Genomic DNA, 19,669 nt, shown 5'->3' with positions numbered 1-19,669 from the left:
CTCGGAAAATGTTTTATGTCAAAGTGAATGTAAACGTATTTACAGCACAGTAAGGAAGAGAGGCAGTTTGCTATAAAGGAAAGATGCTCAATGTAAATGCAAACCAAGATTATAGAGTGGTTCGGTCAACGTGACCTATATCCACTATCGGCTTCCTCCTCCGACGAGGTCACCGGCGTCCACTAGGGGCCTTCCTTCAATAAGCGAAGGCCAACCACCCTTTTACAGCTTTTTTCCTTTTGACGGGCTTAGGGGACAACCCTTACAAGTTTTTACTCCTCTCTTGGATGATCTCAATACTTAGAAAGAATGAGGAGAACTCTAACTTTTACAACACTTTATGGCCTCAAGACTTAAGAGTAATTCAAGAATTTTGTTTTTCTTTCATGCAGGAAAGGGTGGGATATTTATAGACCCCAATGAGTTTAAAAATAGAGCCTAAAAGTATCCATTCCCGAATTTCCGGGGTCCTAGCGGTACCACCGCCATTATTGGGCGGTACTACTGCTTGTCATCGGGCATTGGGCAGTACTCCACTCAGTCTGGGTGGTACTACCACCTAACAGCGCTCGAAGACTGAGCTCTGGTGGTACCACCACTTGACAGGGGCGATACCACCGCTGACAGCAATAATTGTCGGTGGTACCCCCGCCTGACAGGGGCAGTACCACCGCCGAGAAATCCTGGAGACCGAGTCTCCCAAGCGGTGCCACTGCCAGTTAGAAATTCAAGGACCGAATGGGCTGTTCTCTTCGGCCCAATTTGGGTCTATTAAGGGCCCAATTGGCCCCTGATTAAGTTAGTGGGATCACCTCCCAATCCTAACTTAATCTACACTCTAACTACGACATTTAAGACATCATTACTGCAATTCGTGTTCTGGTGCGTCAATCGCTTCTTCCGGTGAGCTTCCGACGAACTTCCGGCGAAAATCTGACAAACTCTCAGCGATACTCCGGCGGACTCCCAGTAAGCTCCTGGACTTTACGACGATCTTCTTGGCGAGTTCCAAGAAGCTTCTATGGCAAGCTCCTGGACTTCTCGGCTGGTTCCCGCAGAACTTCGGACGAACTCTCGAACTCCCAATGTGATCTTGATCTTGACTCCAGCATAACAACTGCTGCATGTCTTACTGCCATCGTAGTTAATCCTGCACACTTTTCTCAACATATAGATTAGATAAACAAATGACAATTGACTTCATCATCAAAATCCGAGATTCAACAAATAGTAGGGCCATGGGCATGGCAGCGCCATGATACTATAGAGGCGGGACTTCCGTGAACGTCATTGATCCCTTGCTCTCATGGAGGGAGAGCGTTTGGTCATGAAAGGGGCCGAGGAGGTGGAGCATGCAAAGGCAAACTCCAAGTACCAAGACAAGGCTGAAGGGCAGAGGCCAAGGAACTTCATAAGACCGGTGTCAACGAGCTTCTCATCAAGATAGCCGAAAGTGAAGGACTTCGGGTCATGCAAGAGTGCATGACCAAGGAACGAAGCAAGCAGTACGCGGTGTTGTACCTTTGCTACTCAGTGGAGTAGGCGGCAGGGTTGATGGAGAAGACGATACAATCCCAAAGGCAACCAAATCTATTACAGAATTACTCTAAGTTGAGGTAAAAACTTCCTACATTCCAGAAGTTCGATGGCATTGAGAAGGTGAATCACAGCAACTAACTCAACGCAAGGAGTGCAAACACTTTAAGTGCTTCAGAAGTGTGAGCAAAGAGCAAGCGAAGGCCAGTAACCAGCTCGATGCATAGAGTACAACGTCGAGGAGGTGAGCAAAGTCAAGTAACCTTTGCCTTCTCACCTCTTAAGAGAATGAGCGAAACTGAGTACCCCAATTCTCTTATCTATCTAGCAGAGGGGCTCTGCACAGGTTCAAAGACCCGTCGAAGATAATGGAAGATAATAGTTGTCAAATTCTCACCAACGGTGATCAGTGCTACTGAGAGTTGATTATCCGCTTCATTTTCCAACGAAATGCCAATCAAAGCAGAAGTGATGCAAACCTAGTTGGAGGGGACGACTAAGTGAAAGAAGAGTTGATGGACAAATTTTATAGACGAAGGACCCAAAACTTCATAAGTTTGTGAGACGATGCTCGTCAAAGCTCCAACAAGCATCCATCCAGTTCAAACAGCATGAGTCATTTGAGAGACTGGCGCATAGTAAGGATAGTCTTTTCCTTCATCTAGAGGATCCATAGGAACCAACAAGGATCAACACAACTCAGCCAACCCCACACTAGAGTCAAAGTCATTGGCAAGTTGAAGCAGTATGGCGGATCAAAAGTTCGACTACTCAACAACAATAGTGGAGAGTAATTGGGAGCCAAAAGACGCATTGCAGTTGGAGCAGAAGATTGAAGACTCAGCAAAACCGAGGAGTTGCAGTATCGGCAAAGGTTTCAACGAGGATGTCGAAGGAACAAGTGGAGGAGAATGTCATAGACAAACCTCTAAACAAGATGTTTGATGTAATGCTTATGTATGTCCATGTCTTTTGGTATGTTCATGCTTTGCATAGCATGTAGAGGGACGACCAAAGGCTTAATAGTCCCATTTTAGTTGGGTTTGGTGGTCGCTTTAGGCTTATAAATAAAGGTTGTGTCATGTGGACACTTGTGAGAGATTTTTAGTCTATAATGGACCATTTTAACCCTTTGTGGTGTAACTGTTCAGAGCTTGTAAAGTCTGTTTGTAATTTGCATTGTCTATGAAGTGTTTTCGGAAATGTTTGCTTTTGGATCCCAAGTGAGGCATTTTCTCTAACCTGTTTTCTCTTTTGTGGGTCCTAAGGGACCATGGGAGGCTTCGGGGAGGCTAACCTTTGCGGACGGACATGCAAGGGTGTCGCACAACTTAGGCAAAACCAGCTAAGTCTATGACAATCTGGCGGTGCTACCGCCAACTGGGCGGTGCCACCACCTACAGGTAGTAAGCACTACTCATAAGGTTGTGTGGGGCTAATGTGGGTGATTTCAACTTGAAGGAAGTTTTTGTTTGTGAAGCACACAACCTTATTTACATCATCATGTAAAAATTCACAACATAAGAGGAGAAGATTCGTACTTTCATGATTGATCACATAACATGCATAACATACGTGCATGATTCATATTTACGCAACGATTCATCACAACGATTCATATCTAAACCTCATATAGAACTCGTAAATACATATGATTCATATCAACTCATCAAAACTCATAAAAATACATAATATAAGTTCATGATTCATCATTTGTATGCAAACTTTGCAAAAAATCGTATATAAAAATGCATATGGTTCATTGCGCACACTATAAGATCATGATTCAGGTGAGTGATTAAGAAAGTCCGAAAGCGAAAATTTAATACATTCATGATCTTGTTAGACAGAATTCGATAAGAAAAAAAATTAGGAGGGATTGTATCCTAGAAATTTAGAAATCTGGAAGAAGTTAGAAAGGGAACTTGTGCATAAGAATTTACAAGTTTGAGAGATTAAGAACTTATACAATGTTTACGTACAAATGATGAATCATGAACTTATAGTATGTATTTTTACGAGTTTTGAGGAGTTGATATGAATCATATGTATTTACGAGTTCTATATAAGGTTTAGATATGAATCATTGTGATGAATCGTTGCGTTAATATGAATCGTGCACGTATGGTATGCATGTTATATGATCAATCATGAAAGTACAAATCTTCTCCTCTTATGATATGAATTTTTACATGATGATGTAAATAAGGTTGTGTGCTTCACAAACAAAAACTTCCTTCAAGTTGAAATCACCCACATCAGCCCCACACAACCTTGTGAGCAGTGCTCACTACCTGTAGGCGGTGGTACCACCCAGCACAGCCTCCCAAGCGGTGGTACCGCCTAGACTGGGCAGTGCTATGTTAGGACTCTAGCTTGGAGAGTCCTAATTGAGAGGGGCATCCATTTAAAACTGTTAGGACTCTAGCTAGGAGAGTCCTAATTGAGAGGGGCATTCATGTAGGAGGTGTTTTCTTAGAGAAGAATTAGGAGTTGTAAGGGAATAGGAGTCTTGACTAGGAGTCCTATTAGGAGTTGGTTAGAAGTAAGAGTCTTAAGTAGGAGTCCTATTAGGAGTTAGGGTTTAGAAGCCCTATAAATAGCCATGTATTCCTTCTCTTTTGATAAGCAATAGATGAATCTTTTCTGCAGCCTTTGAGCAGCAACTTGGAGGGAGGAACCCCTATAGAGTTCCAAGGAGGCCGATCCCCTAAAGAGATCAACCCCAAGTTTAGAATTTGCAAGGGTTCTAATACCTGGTATCAGAGCAGCGTTCTTGGCATCTCGCTGCCCTTCCACAGCCATCCATCAACCCTCTACAACCATCCAAAACAATTCCCACAATTGCTTAAAAGATCGTCACCGAATTCCGTCATCATCTCCACCACCACGGATCATCCTTTGATCTCCCCGTGAATTGCAACAGGTTCTGGTTTCCTACCTTACCTGCTGCAATTTAGTTATCCTTATTCGAAAATCCAAAAAAAAAAAAAAAATCGTTCCTATATTGCTGCATAAACTTTTCGTCACAAAGTTTTCATCTCTACGACGAAAGATACATTGCAGAATTCCAGCCGCATAGCACCATCTGTTTGATCTTGTTACTGTGCTTTTTCTATCCAAATTTCTACAAAATTTTTAAGACATCTTTAACACTTCTTAACAGTGGATTTCCCTTTGGTTTCATCAAAAAATTCTCAATATAAACTACTGATCTTTTATGTCCAATATGCTGCACTTGAATTGCAGAATTCAAGCCGCATAGCACCATCTGTTTGATCTTGCTATTGTGCTTTTTCTATCCAAATTTCTACGAAATTTTTATGACATCTTTGACACTTCCTAACAGTAGATTTTCCTTTGGTTTCATCGAAAAATTCTCAATATAAACTACTGATCTTTTATGTCCAATCTGCTGCACTTGAAAATCTATGCTGCAGAAAATTTCAGTTGCATATCGTTGCCTTAACCCATCTATTTGCAATCTTTTTTGAATAAAATTTCTTATACACTTCATAGATCATCTTGGCTTCCATCTAATATTGATCTATTAAGAAATTCATCTCTAAAAACGATTTTATGTTACTGCAAATTTTCATCGTAACCTGCTGAAATTTTTCGACGATAATTCTGCAATTGCAACTTGCACCAATTTCCTTGCTATTATACCGCCGAAATTTTCTTGATTAAATTAGATATCATTGCTGTCATATAAACTGTGATTTTACTATCAATTCTCTCCTCAATTCTCTTAAGTTTTTGGTGGAAATTACGTCGAGAAACCGATTGTTTCTTCGACGACAATTCTACTCTTACAAGACAGCACATACTTGCTGTAACTTCCACGGATTTCTGTCAAACCTTTACTATCATCTACCACAGATCCAAAACTTTTATCCACAGCCCTAAAACTCTACCAAACCATACCCTCAAACTGCACCCAAAACAGCCACAAAATAAGCCTAAACCGCAGCCTACATCCACCAATCCACCAACACTTTCGACCATCACTTCTCTCAACCTATACATGCCTTTAACCCAACAGCAAAAGAGAGATCTTAAAATCATTGATTTGGGGCCATATACTATGACATCTAAGGAGGCAATCAATGCTAAATTCGAAGCCTTGGAGGCGCGAATGGAGGATAAGATTCGGATGCTCTTTGCCGAACTCAGATTGGGCCGACCACTAAGCCCGAAGAAATCATATCAAGGAGAGAGCTTTGCCCAATCACACCAAGCCCGAAGAGATGACTTCTAAGGGAGGGTAGGCTCTATGACCAACCCCAACTATCCATGCATGAGAGTGGACTTCCCTAGATGGGAAGAAGGAGACCCGATTGGTTGGCTTTCGCGCGCGGAGCGATATTTTCAGTACCACAAAACCGCGGATGTATCTATGGTGAAAATTGCAGCTATACATCTTGAAGGGGATGCTATACAATGGTTTGGCTAGTTTGAACATACTTATGGAGTCCTTTCATGGCGACAATTCAAAGAAGGACTGCTGATTCGCTTCAGACCAATCGATTACGAGAATATTAACGGACAACTAGCAAAGATCCGACAAACCTCTACCATTCAGGAGTACCAAACCAGGTTTGAAAGGTTATCTAATCAAACTCATGATTGGTCTCAAAAACAGCTATTGAGGACCTTTATTGAGGGCTTGAAGCCGGAGATCCAAGGAGAAGTTAAAGCACGACAACCGTATACGCTTATGGCAGCCATCTCTTTCGCACGACATCAAGAGGAGCAATTGAACCATGAAGCTCAGAGGACCAGGGTCTCTCCTCAACTAGTAATATTGAAGCCCTTAGCCCCCCCTACTGTCGACCAAGTCCCTACACCAAAGAGGTTAACAAGAGAAGAGCTTCGGGAGCGATATGCGAAAGGGTTATGTTGGCATTGTGACGAGCCGTGGAGCCGTGAGCATCACTGTAGTAAAGGGGGACTTCTTATGATTGAACCGATAGAAGAAGAGGTCATTGAACATCCAAAAGAGAGCCTTGAACATGAAGAAGAAGATGCAGAAGAAGAGCCATAACCAACCGAAGTTATGGTACATACACTAGCTGGCTACTCAAACTCACAAACGATGAAAGTTGGAGGCCTTCTCAAACAACAACTGATCACTGTTCTCATCGACTCGGGCAGCACTAATAACTTCCTAAACAGTAAGGTTGCTGTCCATATGAACTTACCTATTAAGAATTGCAGCAGGTTTGTCGTTAAGGTCGCCAACGGACGGATTTTGAATTGTGATCGTAGGCGCCCGCAGGAGAAACTAATGCTGCAGGACCAAGAGATAATTTCATATTTCTTCCTTCTCCCTCCTGATGATCATAAGGCTATGTTCATAATTAAATGGTTGACGACATTAGGTGATATTTCTTGGAATTTTATGCAACTAATTATGAAATTTTACAGTAAGGAGAAACAGGTGATACTGAACGGGAAACGTGGGGGCGACATAACAACGATTTGCACACAACAAATGGAGAAGGTTTTGCATAAAGCATACAGCAGATTTTTTATACAACTTGAGCAGCAAACTAAGGGAGAGCCAATACAATTTGAAGATCCAAACCTACTTCCTTTGCTTGCTGAATTTTTAGATATATTTGACGAACCGTACAACCTACCTCTTACCCGTCGGCATGATCATTATATAATGACTCTTTCAGGCAAACCTCCAGCAAATACTCGGCCATATCAATATCTCCCGAAGGATGAAATAGAAAGGATTGTAAAAGAAATGCTCAAAACAGGAGTTATTCGGCCAAGTTGCAAACTCTATTCTTCACCGGTGCTCCTCATACGAAAGAAGGATAGAATATGACGATTATGTATTGATTACCGAGCTCTCAATGGAATAACCATCAAGGATAAATATCCTATTCCAATAGCAGATGAATTACTAGATGAAAGGGAGCACAAATCTTTACAAAGCTGGACCTTCGATCCGGGTATCATCAAATACGAGTATGCGAAGAAGACATACCGAAAACCACCTTTTGAACACACAACAACCACTATGAATTTTTGCTTTCTTCAAAAGAAGGTGGAATATCTTGGGCATATCATGTTAGAGGAAGGTGTGGCAGTAGACCCCTTCAAAATTGGAGCAATGCAAAACTGGCTGACCCCGAGGAACATAAAATTGCTACATGACTTTCTGGGTTTAACAGGCTACTACTGCAAGTTCGTGAAAAACTATGGAAAGATTAGTGGACCAGTTACTTCCTTACTGAAAAAAGATGTCTTCCAATGGTCGGACAGAGCCTCCGCTGCCTTCGACAAACTTAAGACAGCCATGACGACGACGCCGGTGCTAACACTACCAGATTTCAACCGACCCTTCATTATTGAGGCCGACGCATCTGGAGTCGGAATTGGAGCCATTCTCATGCAAGATGGTCAACCACTCACATACACTAGCAAGGCATTATCTCCCTCCCATCAAAATAAGTCAACATATGATAAGGAGATGCTTGCCATTGTGCGCGCAGCAACGAGGTGGAGACCCTACTTGATTGGTCGACGATTTCAAATTAAAACTGATCATAAAAGCCTCGAGTACTTTTTGGAGCGAAAGATATCATCCCCTGAGCAGCAAAAATGGGTAACAAAACTTCTTAGATTTGATTATGAAATAACTTACAAAAAGGGGAAAGAGAATGTTCTTGCAGATGCGCTTTCGCAGCTACCCGAGCAAGCTGAAGTTTCGGCCATTTCACTTCCGACCAGCAACTTTCTTAAGGATATTAAGATGGAATGGCAGGAAGATTCAGAGACTAGTAAGTTTATAAAAAAATTGGAGGAAGCACCAAGCTCCGTGGCTCATTACAATTGGGACTCAAAAGAATTACACTATAAGGGACGCATTGTGTTTATGATAAATTCTACTTGCATCTTCACGAGTAGATTTTGGACCAAGTTATTCTATATGCAAGGTACTAAATTGAAAAGGAGTATGACATATCACCCACAAATCGACGATGAGACAGTTGTAAATAGGTGCTTGGAGACAGCCCAAAGCCACCCACCAAATATGACTACCCAAAGAGAACTCCAGACCCAGCGAAGTGCCATTATTGATCGACGGATCATGACTCGACGACGACGACCCACTAATGAAGTTCTAATATAGTGGGCGAACCTACCAATAGAAGATGCCACTTGGGAGAACTATGACGACTTGAAGATCAAATTCCCAGAATTCATGAATCATCAGCCTCGAGGACAAGGCTGATTTGAAGAGGGCGGGTCTGTTAGGACTCTAGCTTGGAGAGTCCTAATTGAGAGGGGCATCCATTTAAAACTATTAGGACTCTAGCTAAGAGAGTCCTAATTGAGAGGGGCATTCATGTAGGAGGTGTTTTCTTATAGAAGAATTAGGAGTTGTAAGGGAATAGGAGTCTTGACTAGGAGTCCTATTAGGAGTTGGTTAGAAGTAAGAGTCTTAAGTAGGAGTCCTATTAGGAGTTAGGGTTTAGAAGCCCTATAAATAGCCATGTATTCCTTCTCTTTTGATAAGCAATAGATGAATCTTTTCTGCGGCCTTTGAGCAGCAACTTGGAGGGAGGAACCCCTATAGAGTTCCAAGGAGGCCGATCCCCTAAAGAGATCAACCCCAAGTTTAGAATTTGCAAGGGTTCTAACATGGTACCGCCTAGTGTCAAACTAACACTGGCGGTGGTATCGCCTAGCGTAGGCGATGGTACCGCCCGTGCCCGAGAAACCCGAGATGAGATGTTTTTAGGCTTCATGTTTGAATTAACTTGAAGCCTATAAATACCCCTCTCATCCCTGGTTAAGACACACAAGTATTGAGAGTAAAAACGGATAAAAACGCTGCTGCAATCTTGTATGAGCTCCTCTCAAAGTTCTAAGTGTTAGAATAGTTTAAGAGAGGAGTGAGTGGGGGTGTAAGGGTTATCTCCTAAACCCGGTAAAAGGAGAATCGAGTTGTAAAAGGTGGTTGGTCTTCGCCTATTAAAGGAAGACCGATAGTGGATGCCGGTGGCCTCGACGGAAGAGGAATCAGAGGAGTGAATGTAGGTCACGACGACCGAACCACTATAAATCGGTTTGCATTTACTTTGAGCAAATTTACTTTTATAGCAAACTGTCTCTCCTCCTTATTGTGCTTTTACTACACCTACGCTCGCATACACTTTCAAGCAATCTTTACGAAATGGTTTTCGTCGGAATCGTTTTTCTTGTATAAAGGTTATTTGAAGACGTGATTTTACCACTGCACTAATTCACCCCACCCCCCCCCCCCCTCCCCCCCCCTCTTAGTGCCGACCCCGTTCCTAACACATAAACACCATTGTCAAAAGGTTTAGTATAGAAAATTTCAAGAGATGTCTCATACCGATGAGACATGGGATATCGCTTTCTAGGAATATGTCCCCAAAGACTCCTGAAGAAAAGGCGAACATGGATACGATACCCTATGCCTCAGTGATAGGGTATATCATGTATGTCATGCTATGTACCAGGCCTGATAGAGCGCATGCTCTAAGTGTCATGAGAAGATATCAAGCGGATTCAGGTTTGAAGTATTGGAAAGCAGTAAATTGTATCCTTAAGTATTTGAGAAGGACTAAGGATCTTTCTTTGGTATATATATGGGGGTAGTAGCCTCAAGGTTGAAGGCTACATAGACTCAAGTTTCTAGTCTGATATCGATGATAGTAAGTCAAATTTAGGGTATGTGTATACCCTAAATGGAGGAGCAGTATATTGGAAGAGTTCCAAGCAAGATACTATTGTTGACTTGACAATAGAGGCGAAGTATATTGCTGCAGTAGAGGCAACAAAGGAGGGAGTCTAGATGAAGAAGTTCATCACAAATCTAGGAGTCGTGTCGAGCAGCGAGGAGCTGATTCTCTTATATTGCGATAATAATGAGGCAATTACTCAAATGAGGAAACCTGAGTCTCATCAGAAGTGTTCTTAGGAGGTTCTAGCTTATTAGAGAGATCGTGGCTCGAGGAGATATAGTAGTGGAAAGAGTTTCATCCGAAGATAATATTGCAGATCCACTAATAAAACCATTGTCTCAAATTATTTTTGAGCATCACAGGGGTCTGATGGGGTTCAGACATATAAGTGATTGGCTTGAAGTCAAGTGGGGGATTGCTAGCTATAGGTGCCCTGTAAGCCAATCACATTAGTGATGGCACATGTGACTTGACAAGTAGTCTTTTTTCTTATTATTATTTGGTATTTTCTTACTTTATATTGCATGTTGCTTGTCGTATATTATGATATCCATGGATCTGTGCAATGGAAATCAAATCGTGATGAGATCACGATAATGAGATCGATTCACCTTTAAACATAAATACTAAATAATCTCGGTCATAGGTTACTCGAGAGGAACATTAAGATAACCGAATAAACTAGTGTGATGTATACCCATTCATATGATGGATATAATTGGTCTAATAGCTGCTCGTGTGGGGACACTAGGGATATAGTTGAGGTGCTCATTGAAGGATGAGTTCACTGATTAATCCGCTCACGGAATATTGGATGGTTGATGATGCCTTATTGTCAAACAACGATTCGGTATTCCTAGTGGTGTATCTGATCCTTAGACTTAAGATACCAAGGATATCCTGTATAAATACTACATTCTTTGATACAGGACTTATAGGTCTAGAGGTTCTAGATCTAGCACAACCGGTCATCGGGAGTGGTAGCCTTACGAGGACTATTGAGTGTCGATAGATGATCATCCACTCTCGGTGTCATGAGAGAAATATCCCATGTATTCTTGCTCAGACAAATCCCTAGCCAGGGTCATTCGGATTGGGAGAGAAAGAGTTCTTCGGGAAAATCCGATTAGAGCGAGACTCGAGTAGAAACCGCACGGGTTTGATAACACCATGCCTAGTGTATGGTCTTTGGGATATTAGATGGATGAGGGACTATATGTATATGGTAACTGAGGATAGACAAGTCCAATCGATTGGATTCTCCTGTATCGTTTGGGGACTACAGCGTAGTGGCCTAGTACGTCCACAGTTGATAAGTCGAGTGAATTATTATGGAGATAATAATTCACTGAGCCAGAAGGAGTTTTGACGTGTATGACTCATGGCCAACTCGATATTGGGCTTAGAGGGTCACATATATATGGTAGGTATTGCGATGAGTAGAAGTTTGGATATGAGATATCCGTCGGAGCCCCTATCTTATTGGATATAGAATAAGCCCTTGAATCATTGGATCCTATGGATAAGATTCAATAAGAGCCAATAAGAGATTATTGGATAGAGATCCAATAATCTAAGAGGCTTGGGTAGTTGTATAGAGAACCAATATCTAATAAGATAGGATCCATTAGAGTTAAGTTGATAAGGGACCTCTATAAATAGGAGAGAACCAATAATTCATAGGCTAGAGACTCTTTGGGTTGTCATCTCTGTTGAATCTCGGATTTTAATGATGAAGTCAATTGTAATTTGTTTGATCTAATATATATGTTGAGAAAAGTGTGCAAGATTAACTATGATAGCAATAAGACATAAAGCAGGTGTTGTGCCGGAGTCAAGATCGAGATCTTATTGGGAGTTCAAGAGTTCGACGGAAGTCCGGACGTTCGTCGGAAGTTCTGCGGGAACCAACCGAGAAGTCCAAGAGCTTACCATAGAAGTTCATCGAAACTCACCAAGAAGATCGTGGCAAAGTCTAGGAGCTTACCGGGACTCTGCCGGAGCATTGCCGAGAGTTCGTCGGATGTTCGCCGGAAGTACGCCGAAAGCTCGCCGGAAGAGCAATTGACACACTGGAACAAGAAGTATAGTAAACATGTTTTAATTATCATAGTTAGAGCATAAATTAAGTTAGGATTGGGAGGTAATCCTACTAACTTAATTAGGGGCCAGGTGGGCCCTTAATAGGGCTGAATTGGGCCAAATTGAGCATCCAATTCAGCCCTTGAATTCTTGGTCGATGGTGGCACCGCTTGGAAAGCAATGCCTCAGGAAATCTAGGCGGTGGTACCGCCAATAGTTTTTGCTGCCAACAGTGGTACCGCCTCTATCAGGCAGTGGTACCGTCTAGTGTCAAGTGTTAGGTAGTGATAATGCCCAATAATGGCGGTGGTACCACTAGGACCCCGGAAATCTGGGATTAGATAATTTTTTGCTCCATTTTTGAAGCCATTGGGGCCTATAAAAACCTCACCCTTTTCTGCATGAAAGGGCATGAAAGTATTGGCTTAATCTTCAGTTCTTGAGTCTTAAAGTGTTGTAAAAATTAGAGTTCTCCTCTTTCATCTCTTAGCCTTGTAACCATCCAAGAAAGAGGATTGAGACTTGTAAAGGTTCATCTCCTAAACCCGGGAAAAGGAGAAAGTGCTGTAAAGAGGTGTTCAGTCTTCACTTATTGAAGGAAGGCCTTTAGTGGATGCTGGTGACCTCGTCGGAGGAGGAATCCGAAAGTGGATGTAGGTCACATTAACTGAACCACTCTAAAACTCGGTTTGCATTTACTTTGAACAATTTACTTTTATAGCAAACTGCCTCTCCTCCTTACTGTGCTTTTACTACACCTACATATGCTTTCAAGTAAACACCTTCTGAGATTGGCTTTAATTTTACAAAAGCTTTCAAGTTCAAATTCTCTCCGAAATGGATTAAATCGAAACCATTTTCGTCAGAATCAGTTTTAATCGAAATAAGTCTTTTGAAATCGTGAAAGTTTTCCGCTGCACTAATTCACCCACCCTCTTAGTTCTGCTCATGATCCTAACAATTGGTATCAGAGCAAGATTCACTCTCATTTGGTTTTAAACTAAGAGAGATGACATTTGTCGGCAACCTAGAGGGTCATTCAATTACACGTCCGCCCATGTTCAATGGGATGGATTACATATATTGGAAGACGAGAATGAGGATTGTCTTAATTTCAATGGATTTCAAATTATGAAATATTATAGAAAATGGCTTTCAAAAGTTTTCTCTTCCAATGAACGATTGGAATGAATTGGAGAAGAAGACTTTCACTTTAAACGCAAAGGCTATGAATGCCTTATTTTGTGCATTAGATAAAAACGAGTTTAATCGAGTATCAGTTTGTGAAACGGCTTTTGACATTTAGCACACATTTGAAGTAACTCATGAAGGTACTAGTAGAGTGAAGGAGTCAAAAATTAATCTTTTAGTGCATTCTTATGAGTTGTTTCAAATAAAATCGAGTGAGACCATTGGAGACATGTACACCTGATTTACGGATATCGTCAATAGTCTAAAAGGACTTGGTAAAGGTTTCTAGGATTTTAAACTCGTTAATAAAGTTTTAAGATCCCTTCCAAAGAGTTGGGATCCTAAAGTAACGGTCATTCAAGAGGCCAAAGATCTAAATAATTTTCCTCTTGAAGAACTAATTGGGTTACTAATGACCTATGAAATGACATGTAAAGCTCATGAAGAGCTTGAGGACACCTTTCCAAATAACAGGAAGGACATAGCACTGAGAACACAAGAAGACCACTTGAAAGAAAACTCAAGTGATGAAGACTTTGATGATGACTTGGCACTCTTAACAAAAAAGTTCAAAAGATTCATAAAAAGAAATAAATTTAAAAATGATACTAAAAATAAATTTAAACCTAAGAAAGAACAAGTGATATGTTATGAATGCAAGAAGCCGGGATACTTCAAGAGTGAATGTACCCACGCAAAGAGGAGACAACCAAAGAAGAAGGCTCTCAAAGCTACATGGGAAAACTCAAGTGCTTCCGAAAAAGAGGAGCCTACCATCACCGAGCAAGTTGCTCACTATGCACTAATGGCCATTGGAGATGAGGTAACAAGTTCATTTGATGCAAATTTATCCTTTGATGAATTATTAAATGCTTTTCATGATTTATTTGATGAATACAAATTAATTAGTAGAAAATATAAATTATTAAAAAAGGAGCATGCTTCTCTTGTTAATGATTTTGATAGTTTAAAAGTTGAGCACAATGATAGTTTAGCTCCATGTACGAAATGTGATGAACTAGAAATACTTAGAAAGGATAACTTGCTAATCAAGGAAACCTTAAAAAAATTTAAGGTTGGTGGCAATTCCTTGAACATGATCCTTGCCAATAAGGGTCACGTTCATAGAAAATGCGGAATCGGATTCGTGAGTAGCTCTCACCAAAATCCAACCACCTTTGTTAAAGGTCCTACTTTGCATGTCTCACCCCGAAACAAATGTAACTTTTGTTGCAAATTTGGGCATGTAGCTTATCATTGTCCATTCAATAAATGTTGTCTACGTAGATTGATTTGGGTTGATTTGGGTTCCTAAAAGAACCTCAAGTGACTCAATGCAATATGATAAGCTATGTAGATTGATTTTTGAGGCACCCAAGGTCAAATGGGTACCTAAAAATCATATCTTTTTGTAGAAAAATATACCATCATAAGCTAGGAGCAAGAGATGGTACCTTGATAGTGGATGCTCAAGGCATATGACCGGAGATCCATCTCATTTCTCTAAGCTCACTAGCCTAGACAAAGGATATGTGACTTTCGGAGACAACAACAAGGGTAAAATCATTGGCAAAGAAACTCTTTTATCGTTTTTGACTTGATTAAAATCATTTCACAAAGTTGGTTCTCAATGGATTTTCCTCCTTACTCTCCTTCTTTATGCCAAGTTTTGATGAAAAATAAAAAGGGAGAAGTTGATGGAAGCTATCTCTTTAATATTTGTAACTTTTAATGGGAGAACTTTTGAATGATACCATGTCATGAATGCTTGAAATATGATTAGTATACAAATTGAAATATGGCATGAATTTTTACCATACTTGCATTGTTGAATCGTTCTCCTTTTTGTTGATGACAAAGGGGGGGAATAATACCAAAATGTGGTAAATTGATGACAAATGTAGCAATATATTTCATCATAGATACTTGAAATGTTTGCTTAATAAATTTCTTTCATAAGATATCTAGAGCTTAACTTGCTATTTTTACAAATTGATATCTTGCCAGAGAATGATGAACTGCTATCTTTGTCATCTTTCATATTTGAAATATCATACTTGAAAATGGATGTCATGTCTTGACATCATTTTCAGAATGTTAGATCATGATAGGAATCATGATGTGTGTATTGATAAGTTTAAATGAACTTAACTTATCAATATGTCTCTTGAATTCAAAGGCCTTGAATTCAAGAATGTCTTTTCTTAAGTATGGCATATAGATAGGGGGAGTTAAAGTTAACTCCGTCATCAATTGATTGTCATCATCAAAAAGGGGGAGATTGTTGAATCTCGAATTTTGATGATGAAGTCAATTGTAATTTGTTTGATCTAATCAATATGTTGAGAAAAGTATGCAGGATTAACTATGATGGCAGTAAGACATAAAGTAGGTGTTGTGCTGGAGTCAAGATCGAGATCTCATTGGGAGTTCGATAGTTCGACGAAAGACCGGACGTTCGTCGAAAGTTCTGCGGGAACCAACCGAGAAGTCCAGGAGCTTGCCATAGAAGCTCATCGGAACTCACCAAGAAGATCATCGCAAAGTCCAGGAGCTTGCCGGGAGTCCCCCGGAGCATTGCCGAGAGTTCATCGGATGTTCGCCGGAAGTACGTTGGAAGCTCGTCGGAAGAGCAATTGACGCACCGAAACAAAAAGTGCAGTAAAGATGTCTTAATTGTCGTAGTTAGAGCATAAATTAAGTTAGGATTGGTAGATAATCCCACTAACTTAATTAGGGGCCAATTGGGCCCTTAACAGGGCTGAATTGGGCCGAATTGAGCACCCAATTCAACCCTTGAATTCTTAGCCGGCGATGGCATCGCCAGGGCCGATGGTGGCACCGCTTGGAAAGCAGTGCCTCAGGAAATCTGGGCGGTGGTACCACCGGCAGTTATTGCTGCCAGCAGTGGTATCACCGGTAGTTATTGCTGCCAGCGGTGGTACTGCTAGAGCTCGGTCTCCAAGCTTTATCAAGCGGTGGTACTACTAGAGCTCGGTCTCCGAACTTTATCAAGCGATGGTACCGCCTAGACTAGGTGGTGGTATCGCCTAGTATCAGGTGTTAAGCGGTGGCACTGCCTAGTAATGACGGTGGTATCGCCAGGACCCCGAAAATCCGGGATTAGATAATTTTTTGCTCAATTTTTGACGCCATTGGGGCTTATAAAAACCCCGTCCTTTTCTGCATGAAAGGGCACAAAAGTATTGACTTAATCTTGAGTTCTTGAGTCTTAAAGTGTAGTAAAAGTTAGAGTTCTCCTCCTTCATCTCTTACCCTTGTAACCATCCAAGAAAGATGAGTGAGACTTGTAAGAGTTCATCTCCTAAACCCGGAAAAAGGAGAAAGTGTTGTAATAAAGAGGTGTTCGGTCTTCGCCTATTGAAGGAAGGTCTTTAGTGGATGCCGGTGACCTCGTCGGAGGAGGAATCTGAAAGTGAATGTAGGTCACATTGATCGAACCACTCTAAAACTCGATTTGCATTTAATTTAAGAAATTTATTTTTATAGCAAACTACCTCTCCTCCTTATTGTGCTTTTACTACGCCTACGTACGCTTTCAAGTAAACACCTTCCGAGATCGGCTTTAATTTTATGAAAGCTTTCAAGTTCAAATTCTCTCTGAAACGGATTAAATCAAAACTATTTTCGTCGAAATCAGTTTTAATCGAAACAAGTCTTTTGAACTCATGAAAGTTTTATGCTCCACTAATTCACCCCCCCTCTTAGTGCCACTCTTGATCCTAATAATCTCCTATTCTCTTCCCCTTCTCCTCCTCAGATAGTAGGGCTGGAGTTTTGAGAAGCATCGTCATAGTACTACTATGTAGATCACCACTAGAGAGGAGGACACTTGACCTCCTTCACCCTATCCTAAAGATCTGTAGGGATTCAGGGATATACGATCTCCCTAGGTAACAATCTTTAACATACATAGTTTTAAGTTTCGTGAATTTTGTTAACCAATCTTCGCTCGATGACGAACACATCTTTGGGAAATTGAGGATTTTGTTTTATGTTATTCCGCTGTGCATGTGATGTCACCCTAGATTTCCCTACACCTCCTTGCCACCATTGCCCTATTGAATCTCGTACTTTGTAATGAAACCAATTGATAAGTGTTTATGATTTAATCTGTGTTTTGAGTGATGCAGGATGCTTCGCTCGATGACGAACACATCTTTGGGAAATTGAGGATTTTGTTTTATGTTATTCCGCTGTGCATGTGATGTCACCCTAGATTTCCCTACACCTCCTTGCCACCATTGCCCTATTGAATCTCGTACTTTGTAATGAAACCAATTGATAAGTGTTTATGATTTGATCTGTGTTTTGAGTGACGCAGGATGCTTCGATCAGGATGAGATAATTAATGCAGGAAGAATTATGTTGGGTCGGAGGAAAACATGTCAGAAGATTGGACGTCGGGCCGAAGGATCGGTCGACATATCGACAAAAGGCTTCGGGCCATGGATTCGGTCATTGGGCCAAGAAGAGCGGATATTGAGCCAAGGATATCAGAGTTGCGGAGTCAACTGGCCGATTGGGTAATAGGCCGCAAGAGAGGACGATGCGCTAAAAAATCAAACAAAGTGTCGAGGGACCAATGACATGCCGGACAACATGATTAATGCGTAATATTAATTGTTTAGATCGAAGTGTGTTTTTACATGTGTAGGATTAACTACGATAGCAAGGCATGAAGCAAAATGAAGTCCCGGAGTCAAGGACGTGATTTCATTGGGAGTTCGAGAGTTCGTTGGAAGTTCTACCGAGAAGTCCTAGAGCTTGCCAGAGAAGCTCATCGGAACTCGCCAAGAAGATCGTCGTAAAGTCCAGGAGCTTGTTGGGAGTCCACTAGAACATTGCCGAGAGATCATCGGAAGTTCGTCGGAAGATCACCGGAAGCTCGCCGGAAGAAACCAAGACTTACGGACTTGTTTAACTTAAGTATGTCTTAGCAATCATAGTTAGCATATAATTAGGTTTGGATTTGGGCCAACCCAATTATGGGCCAATTGGGCCCATGTAAGAACTGTGTTGAGCCCAATGAAAAGGACCAAACAGTGCCCCAAGAGGTGACACCGTCGTGGCACAATCTCCGAGACTATATTAGACGGTGGTACCACCGGTCTGGGCAGTGGTACTACCCAAACACAGCCTCCAAGAGGCTGCAAGCAGTGGTACCACCCAATGCAGTGTTAGTGTCAGACTGACACTAGCGGTGGTATCGCCCGAACCTAAAAAACTCGGGATGAGATGTTTATAAGCTCTAAGTTTGAATTAACTTAAGGCCTATAAATACCCCTCTCATCCCTAGTTAACAGACACAAGCACAGGGCGTTTAAAAGTGAAGAAACGCTATTGCAATCACTTGAGAAATCCCCTCCTCTAAGTCTAAGTCTAGAATTCTGTTTATGAGGAGTGAGTGCTTGTAAGGATTGTCTCCTAAACCCGGTAAAAGAAGAAGAGGGGTATAAGAAGGAGGTTGATCTTTGCCTATTAAAGGAAGATCGATAGTGGATGCCGATGGCCTCGACGGAAGAGGAATCGGCGAAGTGGATGTAGGTCACGACGACCGAACTACTCTAAAATCTGGTTTGCATTTTACTTTGAGCAATTTATCTTTACTACAAACCTCTTTAATAGCTTACTGCCTTCGATACATTTACGAACACGTGTTTCAAGTTAAGCATTTTCGAGTTCGATATTTTTTCATATGAAAAGTTTTCGAAACCGATGTAATTTTTACCACTGCACTAATTCACCCCCCCTCTTAGTGCTGACTCTTTCCTAACATGCCCTCTGAGTCATTCATAGTTTCACAGACTTAGTTGGAATTGCCTAAGTCATGAGGCACCATTGCAGCAAAGTCGTGAACTTAGCTTGAGTTGCCTAAGTCGCGAAGCACCCATGTGTCAACTTCTTGGACATAGTTGGGATTGCCTAAGTCATGGCATGCCCTTGCTATATGCGTCCACAAAGGGTTAGCCAATTTGCAACCTCACTCAGGTCCCGAAGGACCTGTAAAAGAGAAAGTTGATTAGTTCAAAAATAAGCGACATGCAAGTCCCGATGTCTCGCGAAAATGGAAACTTTACGAGCAATTCAGTAAGTACCTTGAG

The sequence above is a fragment of the Musa acuminata genome, chromosome BXJ3-1 (assembly GCF_036884655.1).
Source record: "Musa acuminata AAA Group cultivar baxijiao chromosome BXJ3-1, Cavendish_Baxijiao_AAA, whole genome shotgun sequence".
NCBI classification, from domain to species: Eukaryota; Viridiplantae; Streptophyta; class Magnoliopsida; order Zingiberales; family Musaceae; genus Musa; species Musa acuminata.
The sequence above is the reverse complement of the archived record's forward strand: the minus strand, read 5'-3'. Positions refer to the sequence as shown.